Consider the following 10,438-nt stretch of genomic DNA (forward strand, 5'->3'; position numbering starts at 1 on the left):
TGTCCCTACGAGTATTCTTTTTGGGATCTTTTTCAACAGACAATTTGTGAATCCTTTCCATTTTATTTTGCCCTCTGGTTCTAGCATATCAGAGCAATTTTCCTGGAGAACTTTTTGAAGGATGATTTCTAGGCTCTTTTTTTTTTGATCATGGCTTCCAGGTAGTCCAATGATTTTTAAATTCTCTCTCCTAGATCTATTTTCTAGGTCAGTTCTTTTTCCAATGATATATTTCACATTGCCTTTGATTTTTTTCATTTGTTTGGATCGGTTTTATAGTATCTTGAATTCTCATAAAGTCATTAGCTTCCATTTGCTCTAATCTAATTCTGAAGGAGTGATTCTCTTCAGTGAGCTTTTGAAACTTCTTTTTCATGTTGGCCATTTGACTTTATAAGGTATTCTTCTCTTCATTGGCTTTTTGGACCTCTATTGCCATTTGATATAATCTATTTTTAAGGTGTTACTTTCTTCAATATTTTTGGGGTCTCCATTAGCAGACTATTAACTCACTTTTTATGATTTTCTTGCATCATTCTCATTTTTCTCCCTAATTTTTTCCTTCACTTCTCTTACTTAATTTTCAAAATCCTTCTTGAGCTCCTCCATGGCCTGTAACAAGTTCATATTTTTCCTGTAAGCTTTTGATACAGGAATCCTGACTCTGTTGTCTTCCCCTGGTTCCATTTTATGATCCCCTTTGTCCCCAAAAAAGGATTCCATGGACTGATTTTGCTTATTCTGCTTGCTCATCCCACCAGCAGATTACCTGACCTTAGAGCTCCTTTCCTCCATAGAACTCTGCTTCCAGATGGCAGAGAGCCATGTCCCAAATTGCTGGGGTTATAGCAAATCTTGTCATAGGTTTGCGGAGGGTGCCCTCTCTGCAGCCACCACCAGCTCTGGCACACTGCCTCACACCCCATGACTACTACCCAAGATTGTCATCCAGATCCAAGCAGTATACAAGCAATAGTGATTACCCTCTGAGTAGTCCCTTGGTCCCCCTATGATCTGCAGTCCAGGAGCTCTGGAGGCAGCCATGAGGCAGCTGCAGCTGCTGCACCTCCACCACTTCTCACCCAGGGGCAGAGGCCTGACCATACTCTTCTGTCACCCAATTCCAACAGAGTTCCCCACTGACCTTTTACATTGTCTTTGGTTTTTATGGGTTCAGAAGTCTGGAAACCACCATAGCTGCTAGTGATTCACTGCTGATAGGGGCTGCCCTGGGGCCAGAACCATGAGGCTCACTCAGGGCTATGCTTGGCTCCCAGATAGGTGTGATAGACCCTACCTCTCATCCTTCCAGGCTGCCTTTAGTGGGAGATTAGTTTCTCTCTGTGACTTTGTGGGGTTTGTCGCTCTAAAATTTGTTTAAAGTCATATTTTATTGGTATTGGAGGTGGCTGGAGCTGGAGCTGAGTGGAGTTCCTGTTTTTACTTCATCACCTTGACTCTGTCCCCTGATGCTACTTTTTATGAAACAGCAAAAATATTAATTTGACTTCTGTCCTTAGCACAGGAACAGAAAAGGGACAGAGGCATAGTAGAGAATAAAAAAAGCAGTATGCATAACTAATGGATGAACTGCAGAGTATGGCCTGTTAGTTCTAGACCAGTTTGATAAAGAGTATAGGCTAGGTAAGTTTGCAAACACTTGGTATCCAATTAAGGCAACTCAGTCCTTAGGTAAGCGATCAGAAATAGAATATATTTACTTACTGGCTTGCAGGCAGTGGTAGGGTGGGATTGTAAGTATTGAATGTGCTCAATATGCAGTATTACAATTCATTTCCAGGTATTTGTAGGAAGCTACATGTATCAGTTCAGGGCTGGACCTGAAATCAAGATCTTGGTTCAAATATTGCCTCTGAAAGTTATTTGCTCTGTGACCCCAAGCAATCACTTAACCTCTGATTAAATTTCTTCATCTGTTAAATGGAGATACTATTTTGAAAGGACTTTGAAAAGCTTAAAAGGACTACGTAAATGTTAGCTGTTGTTTGGACTGCTTAAACAGCTCAGTAGACAGCTAGGTGGCACAGTGGAAAGAGTTCTGGGACTTGAATCAGGAAGACTCATCTTCACAAGTGCATAGTTGGCATCAGACATCTGCTGCTTGTGTGACCCTGGGACGATCACTTAACCCTTTTTACCCCACTTTCTTCCTCTGTAAAATGAACTGCAGAAAGAAATGTCAAACCACTCCAGTATCTATGTCAAGTAAATCCCAAAGGGGAAACAGAGCCAAGATGGCAGAGTAAAAGCAGGAACTTTCTTGAGCTTGTCCCACAATCACATCTAATATCTGTAAAAATTGACTCTAAACAAATTTTAAAGCTACAGAACCCATAAAATGACAGAGTGAAACAATTCTCCAGCTAAAAGCCTGGCGTGCTGACAGGAATGGTCTATCTCATTTGGCTGGGCGTGTTCACTGCACAGTCCTGTGAGGGCAGAGGGCTACATAGACACAGACTGGGTCAGAGTAGGTCTCAGGGGACTGAATTACTGGCAGTTATGATGCTTTCCAGAATTCTCAACCCACAAATGCCAAAGACAAAGTAAAAAGTCAGTGGGGAAATTCTGTTGGACCTGGGTGAGAGAAAAATACCTTCCTACACCAGCCACAGGGTAGTGGCAGGCAGCAGTAGCAGCAGCAGAGGCTGTTTCTGGAACTCCAGGCCCATAGATGGTGGAGGGATCAAGCATCTGATCAGAGGGAAATTGCAGGGATCTCTTTGATGATGCTGAGGTAGGATTCTCTTGATTTGCCCTGGTTATATCTGGGTCACAGTCTTGGGTGACAATCCTGGGCTGAGGAAAAGTACTGACTTGTGGCAGCTGTGGAGAAGGAGTCCTCCTCACAATTCTGAGGCAGGTGCCAGAAGAAGCTCTGACAAAAGATGCACAAAACGCACAAATTTTGGGACAGATCACTCTCCAATCTGCAAGCACAGTCCTACTTGGACAAAGAGCACAAAAATCAAGTAATTGGCTGGGAAAATGAGCAAACAAAGGGAAAAAAATATCAGACTATAGAATCTTCCTTTGGTGACAAATAGATCATAACATAGAACCAGAAGAAGAAAACAGTCAGAAGTACTGCATCAAAAGCTTCCAATAAAAATATGAATTGGTCACAGGCCATGAAGTAGATAAAAAAAGTGTCCTGAAAATCAAGTAAGAGTGGGCAGAGTCAAGATGGTGGGGTAGAAACAGGAATTCCATTGGGCTCCAGCCCTCACCTACTCTAGTTCATGTAAGAGGTGACTCTAAAGAAACTTTGGGACTACATAGCCCACAAAATGACAAAGAGAAGCTAACCTCCCACTGAGGACATCCCTGAAGGCCAGCAGGAATCAGCCAGTGAAGAGCTCTGGAAGCCAACTCTGGCTGCGAACAAGTCTGAAGTTTTAGCCCCACAGTGGCCCTAACCAGCTGCCAGCTGGACTTCAGATCACCACCATTTGTGGAAGTTTCCAGAATTATCAACACATTGATGCTAAGAACACAGTAAGAAGTCAGCGCAGTGTGGACTTTGGGATCCAGTAGATGGGAGTGTGGTCGGCCTCTGCCCCCCAGACAAGAAGCCCCTGAAGACCCACAGCCCTATGGCTGCTTCAGCTCAAGGTCTGCAATTTGCAGGGGAACAAAGTGACCAGTCTGAGGGGTAATTGATCTTGCTTTAACCTGCTTGAATCTGGATTGCAGTCTAGGGTGAAGATCCTGAAGTGTGCAACCAGCAAGCCAGAGTGTGTGGAGGCTACAGAGAGGTCACCCAACTAATACCTTCATCAGCTGAGAAAACCCCAGCATTTGGTATGAAGTTCCCCTGTCTGGTCAAAAAGCCCAAAAGTCAAGTAATTAAGTGGCAACATGAGCAAATGAGGGAAGCAAAGTAAACAGAGCAACCAACCTTTACACTCCTAATTTGGGAACAAAAAGGATCAAAGCATGGAACAGGAGGAAGACAGTGAAGTCAAAACTCCTGCACCAAAAGCTTCCAAGAAAAAATATGAGCTGGTTACAGGCCATAGAGGACCTTAAGAAGGATTTTGAAAATCACATAAGAGAGGTGGAGGAAAAATTGGGAAGAGAAATGAGAAAGATGCAAGAAAATTATGAAATGAGAGTCAACGAGCTGACTGAATAAAATAACACCTTAAAATAGACAAACTCAAATGACAAATGAGGCTCAAACAGGCAGTGAGGAGAAGAATACCTTAAAAAGACAAATTTGCCAGATGGAAAAAGAATCTCAAAAGCTCACTGAAGAGAATCATCCTTCAGAATTAGATTGGAGAAAATGGAAGCTAGTGATTTTATGAGAAATCAAGATACTATTAAACAGATCCAAACACATGAAAAAAATAGAAGGCAATGTGAAATATCTCTTTGGGAAAGCCACTGACCCAGAAAAGAGATTCAGGAGAGACAATTTAAAAATTATTGGACTACCTCAAAGCCATGATCAAAAAAAGAACCTAGAAATCATCCTTCAAGCAATTCTCAAGGAAAATTTCCCTGATGTTTTAGAACCAGAGGGCAAAATACAGGTTGAAAGAATCCACCCATAACCTCCTCAAAAATATCCCAAAAAGAAAACTCCCAAGAATATATAGCCAGGTTCCAGAGTTCCCAGATCAAGGAGTAAATATTACAAGCAACCAGGAAGAAACAATTTGAATATTGTGGAAACACAATAAGGATAACACAGGATATGGCAACTTCTACATTGAGGGATCCAAGGGCTTGGGATATGATATTCCAGAGGTCTAAGGAGCTGGGATTAAAACCAAGAATCACCTACCCAGCAAAACTGAATATGTTTCAGGGGAAAATATGGTCGTTCAGTGGAATAGAGGACTTTCAAGCACTCTTGATGAAAAATAGAAAATTTGACATTCAGATACAAGAAGCAACAGAAACATGAGGAGGTAAACAGGGAAAAGAAATCATAAGGAACTTATCAAAGTTGAACTATTAACATCCCTACATGGAAAAATGATAATTTGTAACTTATGAAAATTTTCTCAATATGAGAATACTTGAAGGGAATAGAAATATTCATACCCCCCCACACGCACACACACACACACACACATATTTGTCTATAAAGGAGAGTAGGTGGGCATATGATTACATATGATAATGCATGTATGTATGTGTACAGGTATACATAGATAGAGGGCACAAGACCAATTTAATAAGAAGGGATGATACTTAAAAGGTGAAATTAAGAAATTAGAGAGGAATATAATGAGAGGAAATAGAGATTCCAAGAATGGGGTAAACTATCTCATATAGAGGAGGCAAGGGAAAATTGTTACAATGGAGGGGAAGAATAGGAAGGCAAAATGAAATGGGTCAACCTTATTCTCATTGAATTTGGCTCAGGGAGGGAATGACATACACACTAAATAGGGTATGTCAACCTACAGCAGATTAGGGGGGAAGGGGATGAGAAGGGGGATGATGGAAAGGAGGGCAGCTTGGGGGGGAGAGGGAAGTTGGGAGTACCCACTTTTGAAAAGGGACAAGATCAAGTAGATAATAGAACAAGTGGGAAGTGGGATAGGATGGAGGGAAATATAGTCAGTCTTTTGCAATATATCCACTATGGAAATGTTTTGCATAGCTACATGTGTACAACCTATACTGAATTGCCTATGTTCCCAGTAAGTGTGGGTGACAGAGGAGGAAGGGAATGAATCTGGAATTTAATTTAAAATCAAATGTTTAACACATGTGTGTGTGTGCGTGTGTGTATACATATACATATATATGTGTATACATATATATATATATATATATATATATATATATATATATATATATATATATATATATACTATTATTAGTTCTATTTTACATGTAACTTAGAAATAAGACATACAGGCACTAGGGTATAGAGATCCACCATGCCGTACTTGAAAGTTGGAGGGGATATGGGAGAAGATATAGGAGAGAGCAGATTGGAGGAGGGGATATTTTGGGGTGGTGCGTAGTGGAAAAATGGGGAGAAAATTTGCAACTCAAAATCTTGCAGAAATGACTGATGTAAACTAGAAGTTAATAAAGCATTTGATGAAAAAATTTATTTGCTTACAATCAAGTTCACAATAAAATAATGGAAACGGTTTGTTTTCAAAAAAAAATAAGAGAAGCAGAAGAAAAATTGGGAAGAAAAATGAGAGTAATGGAAAAAATCATTAAAAATTAGTCAACATCTTGCTAAAGGAGACCCAAAAATACTCAAGAAAATAACACCTTTAAAATAGATTAATCCAAAAATCTTAAAAGGGAATATTGGCCAAATGAAAAAGGAGGTCCAGAATTTCACTGAACAAAATAATTCCTTCAAAATTAGAATGGAGCAAATGGAAGCTAATGACTTTATGAGAAATCAAAATAGTATAAAACAGAGAAAATAGAAGACAGTGTGAAACATCTCATTTGAAAAGTAAATGACCTAGAAAATAGATCCATGAGAGATAATTTAAAAATTATTGGCCTTACTGAAAGCCATGATCATAAAAAGAGTGTAGATATCATTTTTCAAGTAATTATCAAGGAAATTGGCCCTGATATTCCAGAACTAGAGGATAAAATAGAAATGGAAGCAATCCATCCCTTGCCTCTTTAAAAAGATCCCCAAAAGAAAACTCCTAGCAATATTATAGACAAATTCCAGAGTTCCCAAGTCAAGGAGAAAATATTACAACCAGTCAGAAGGAAACAATTTGAGTATTGTGGAAACACAATCAGGATAACACAAGATCTACCATCTTATATGTTAAGGTAACAAAAGGCTTGGAACATGATATTCTGAAAGTAAAAGGAGCTAGGATTAATACCAAGAATCACCTACCCAGTAAAACTTAGTATAATACTTCAAGGGAAAATATGGACATTCAATAAAATTGAAAACTTTCAAACATTCTCGATGAAAAAAATCACAGGTGAACAGAAAATTTGACTTTCAAATACAAGAATCAAGAAACGCATGAAAAGGTAAACAGAAAGAGAAATCATAAGGAACTTATTAAAGTTGATCTATTTACTTTTGTACATGGAACGATATTTGTAACTCATGAGACTTTTTTCAATATCAGTATAGTTGGAGGAAGTATATATATATATATATACACACACATATATATACACACACATACATATGCACACATATATGTATCATGCACCTGCATGTATGTATGTATGTGTGTATATATGTATATGTATACTTAAACAGAGGGCACAAGGTGAGTGGAATATAACAGGGTGATATCTTAAAAATAAAATTAACAGGTCAGAGAGGAATATATTGGGAGAAGGAGAAAGGGAGAGATATTATAGGGTAAATCATCTCACCTACCAGAGGCAAGAGAAAATTGTTACAATGGAGGGGAAGACCAGGGAGGTGAAAGGGAATGAGTCAACCTCACTGTCATTGAATTTGGCTTAAGGAGTAAATAACATAAATGCTCAATTGGGCCTCTTACCTTACAGGAAAGTAGTGGGGTAGGGAATAAGAAGGCGGGATGATAGAATGGAGGGCAGATTGAAGGAGGGCATAGTCAGAAGAAAATGCTTTTGTAAAGGGATAGGGTCGAAGGAGAAAATAGAATAAAGGAGGAGTGGGAAAGATGGAGGGAAATATAGTAAGTTTTTCACCATATGACTACTATGGAAATGTTTTATACAACTTCACATGTATAATATATATTGAAATTGTTGTCTTCTCCATGGGGGTGGGTGGGGAAGAAAGAAGGGAGAGAAATCTGGAACTCAAAGTTTAAAAAAAACCAAATTAAAGAAATTGTCTTTACATGCACCTAGGAAGTAAGATATACAGGCCACGGGGCATAGAAATCCATCTTGCCCTTCAAGAAAGTAAGGGGGAAGGCAGTAAAGGTGTATAGGAGAGGAAAGAAGGGAGTGAAGACTGGGGGAAGGGATAATCAGTATGCATGCCATCTTGGGATGGGGAGTAGGGGAGATCTTGATCAGGAGAAAATTTAGAACTCACAATCTTGTGGAAATGAATGTAAAAAACTAAAAATAAATCAATCAATTCCATAAAAGAAAAAGAAAACCCCAAAAGGAATCTCAAAAAATTGGACATGACTGAAAAATGACTAAACAACAAACTGTTATTATTATTGATGTTACTATTACTATTGTGCTGCAGCTAAAACAAATGAATGACTTCAGTTAGGAAAGAAAGGAATTAGGTACATACCTAGAGCATTTCTTCCAAGAGTACAGATATCTCTGCTCTTCCACTTAGGAGTATGTAGTAGAGCAAATTATATAAGCAAAACTAGTTGTTTTTGTTTTCTCTTTTTATCTCACTGATAAGAGAAATAAGGTATAATGGGGGAAAAGTACTTACCAGTGACAAATTTCTTGACTTGGAGTTTGGTTCTTCCACTTACTAGCTATGGGATGTTGAGAAAGTGACTTAATCTTTCTGACCCATAGTTTTTTCATCTGTAAAATCAGGATAATGATACTTGCTTTTCTTATTTAAAAGAATGTTTATGAGGAAAGGGTACACACTATGAAAATGTGATTTAGAATTGCTATTAGAAGCCACAGTAGTAACTCTTTACCTTGTGACTTTCCATTATGTGAGAGCAACTCACCTTTATCTAGTGCCCCCAGATTTTAAGAATCCTGTAGCAGACATTTATTCTTGCACCTGTGCTTCCCAGTAAGGACTTGCTGTATGGGAAAAGTTTGGAATCACACAGAATTTATGTCTTCACTTTCCAAAATCCCCAAACTGAAATCTGTTTATCCTGTATGTTATGATATGAAGATGAAAAGATTGGTTCATTTGATAAAACAATATGTGCTTATCAATTATGTCAAGTTATTTCTCATATAATTGCTCTTTCCATAATTGCTCTTTCCTTTCTCAGGTTTTCTTTTAATAAACTCCATACTTCCATTCTTAATTTTTGATCCCTTCATAGATCTAGGCATTTCCCAGAAAATATTAAGGCATATAGTGCTATGAAAAACAAATAGAAGAAATATTTTACACAAATATTTGCACAAGCTCTTTTGGGATTCTACCTCACTGTACTCTCTAAAATACAGATCTGACCATGTAGTTCCCTTAATCAAAAGAATCTCCCTATTGCCTCTAAAAATTAAGCCAAAGTAAACCAAATAAAACCAAGCAACAGCTACAATAACAACAAATTTATTATTTAAAAACCTTCATACTCTGACTCTAGCCAACCTTTCTACTTTTAGTATATATTATTCCTCTTCAAAAGTACTACCTTGAACCCAATCTGCCCTCCTTATTCTTCTACATATATACCATTCCATTTCCTCCATTTATACCTTTGTGTAGGATGGCCCTGGTGTCTGACATGCAGGCAGCAACTCTGTTTTATAGACCCCTTAGGTCCTTCAAAATTCAAATGCCATTTTCCTAAGAGTCTTTTCCTAACCTATTTATTGTTGTTCATGTGTTTTAGTTGTGTTAGAATTTTTGTAACCCTCTTTGGGGTTTTCTTGACAAAGGCACTGAAATGATTTGCCATTTTATTTTACAGATGAGGAAACTGAGGCAAATAGTTTTAAGTTACTTGGCTAGGGTCACATAGGTAGTAAGTGTCTGAAGCCAGATTGGAACTCATGAAGATCTTCCTGACTCTAGGCATGGCACCCTATCTAGTGCTCCACCTAGGTGCCTGAGTCATTTCTTTACCCTATTGGACATTACCTTTCCTCAGTATTTTCCATTTCCCCCAACTCTAATAGCTGATCTTTTGTTTATCATGTCCAGAACTAAGTCTCCACATTGCTTCCTGTCCATCTCCTTGTCATTTGAGTTTCTGTCCCCAATTCCTTGCTTTCCAGCAATCCTTTATGTGTTATCTTTGCCCATTAGAATGTAAGGTCCCTGAAGGCAGGTGCTGTCTTTCTTGCTTATCTTTGTATGCTTAGAATTTTTCATAGATCCTTGTTCAGAATTTGGGCTTAATGGATGCTCTCTGTCTCTCTCTCTGTCTCTGTCTCTCTGTCTCTGTCTCTGTCTCTCTCTCTCTCTGTCTCTCTCTCTCTGTCTCTCTCTCTTTCTCTCTCTCTGTCTCTGTCTCTGTCTCTCTCTCTCTGTCTCTCTCTCTCTCTGTCTCTCTGTCTCTCTCTCTCTCTGTCTCTGTCTCTCTCTCTCTGTCTCTCTCTGTCACCACCACCACCTTCATCATTCCTTTTAATTCTGAGCGTCCCACACAGTACCTGAAAAGGGTTGAATTCAGTTCATTAGTCAATGGGCATTACTATATGTCAGCCATGGTATTAAACTCTGGGGCCACAAAGAAAGGCAAAAACATATTCCCTATCACCACTGAATTTGTATTCTAATAGAGAAAAAATATAGGGGGGGGGGAAATGAACTGTATATGGAAAT

This window comes from Petaurus breviceps, unplaced genomic scaffold, assembly GCF_028583685.1.
Source record: "Petaurus breviceps papuanus isolate PSGF00001 unplaced genomic scaffold, PetGlider_PUasm1.0 90849, whole genome shotgun sequence".
Taxonomy (NCBI): Eukaryota; Metazoa; Chordata; class Mammalia; order Diprotodontia; family Petauridae; genus Petaurus; species Petaurus breviceps.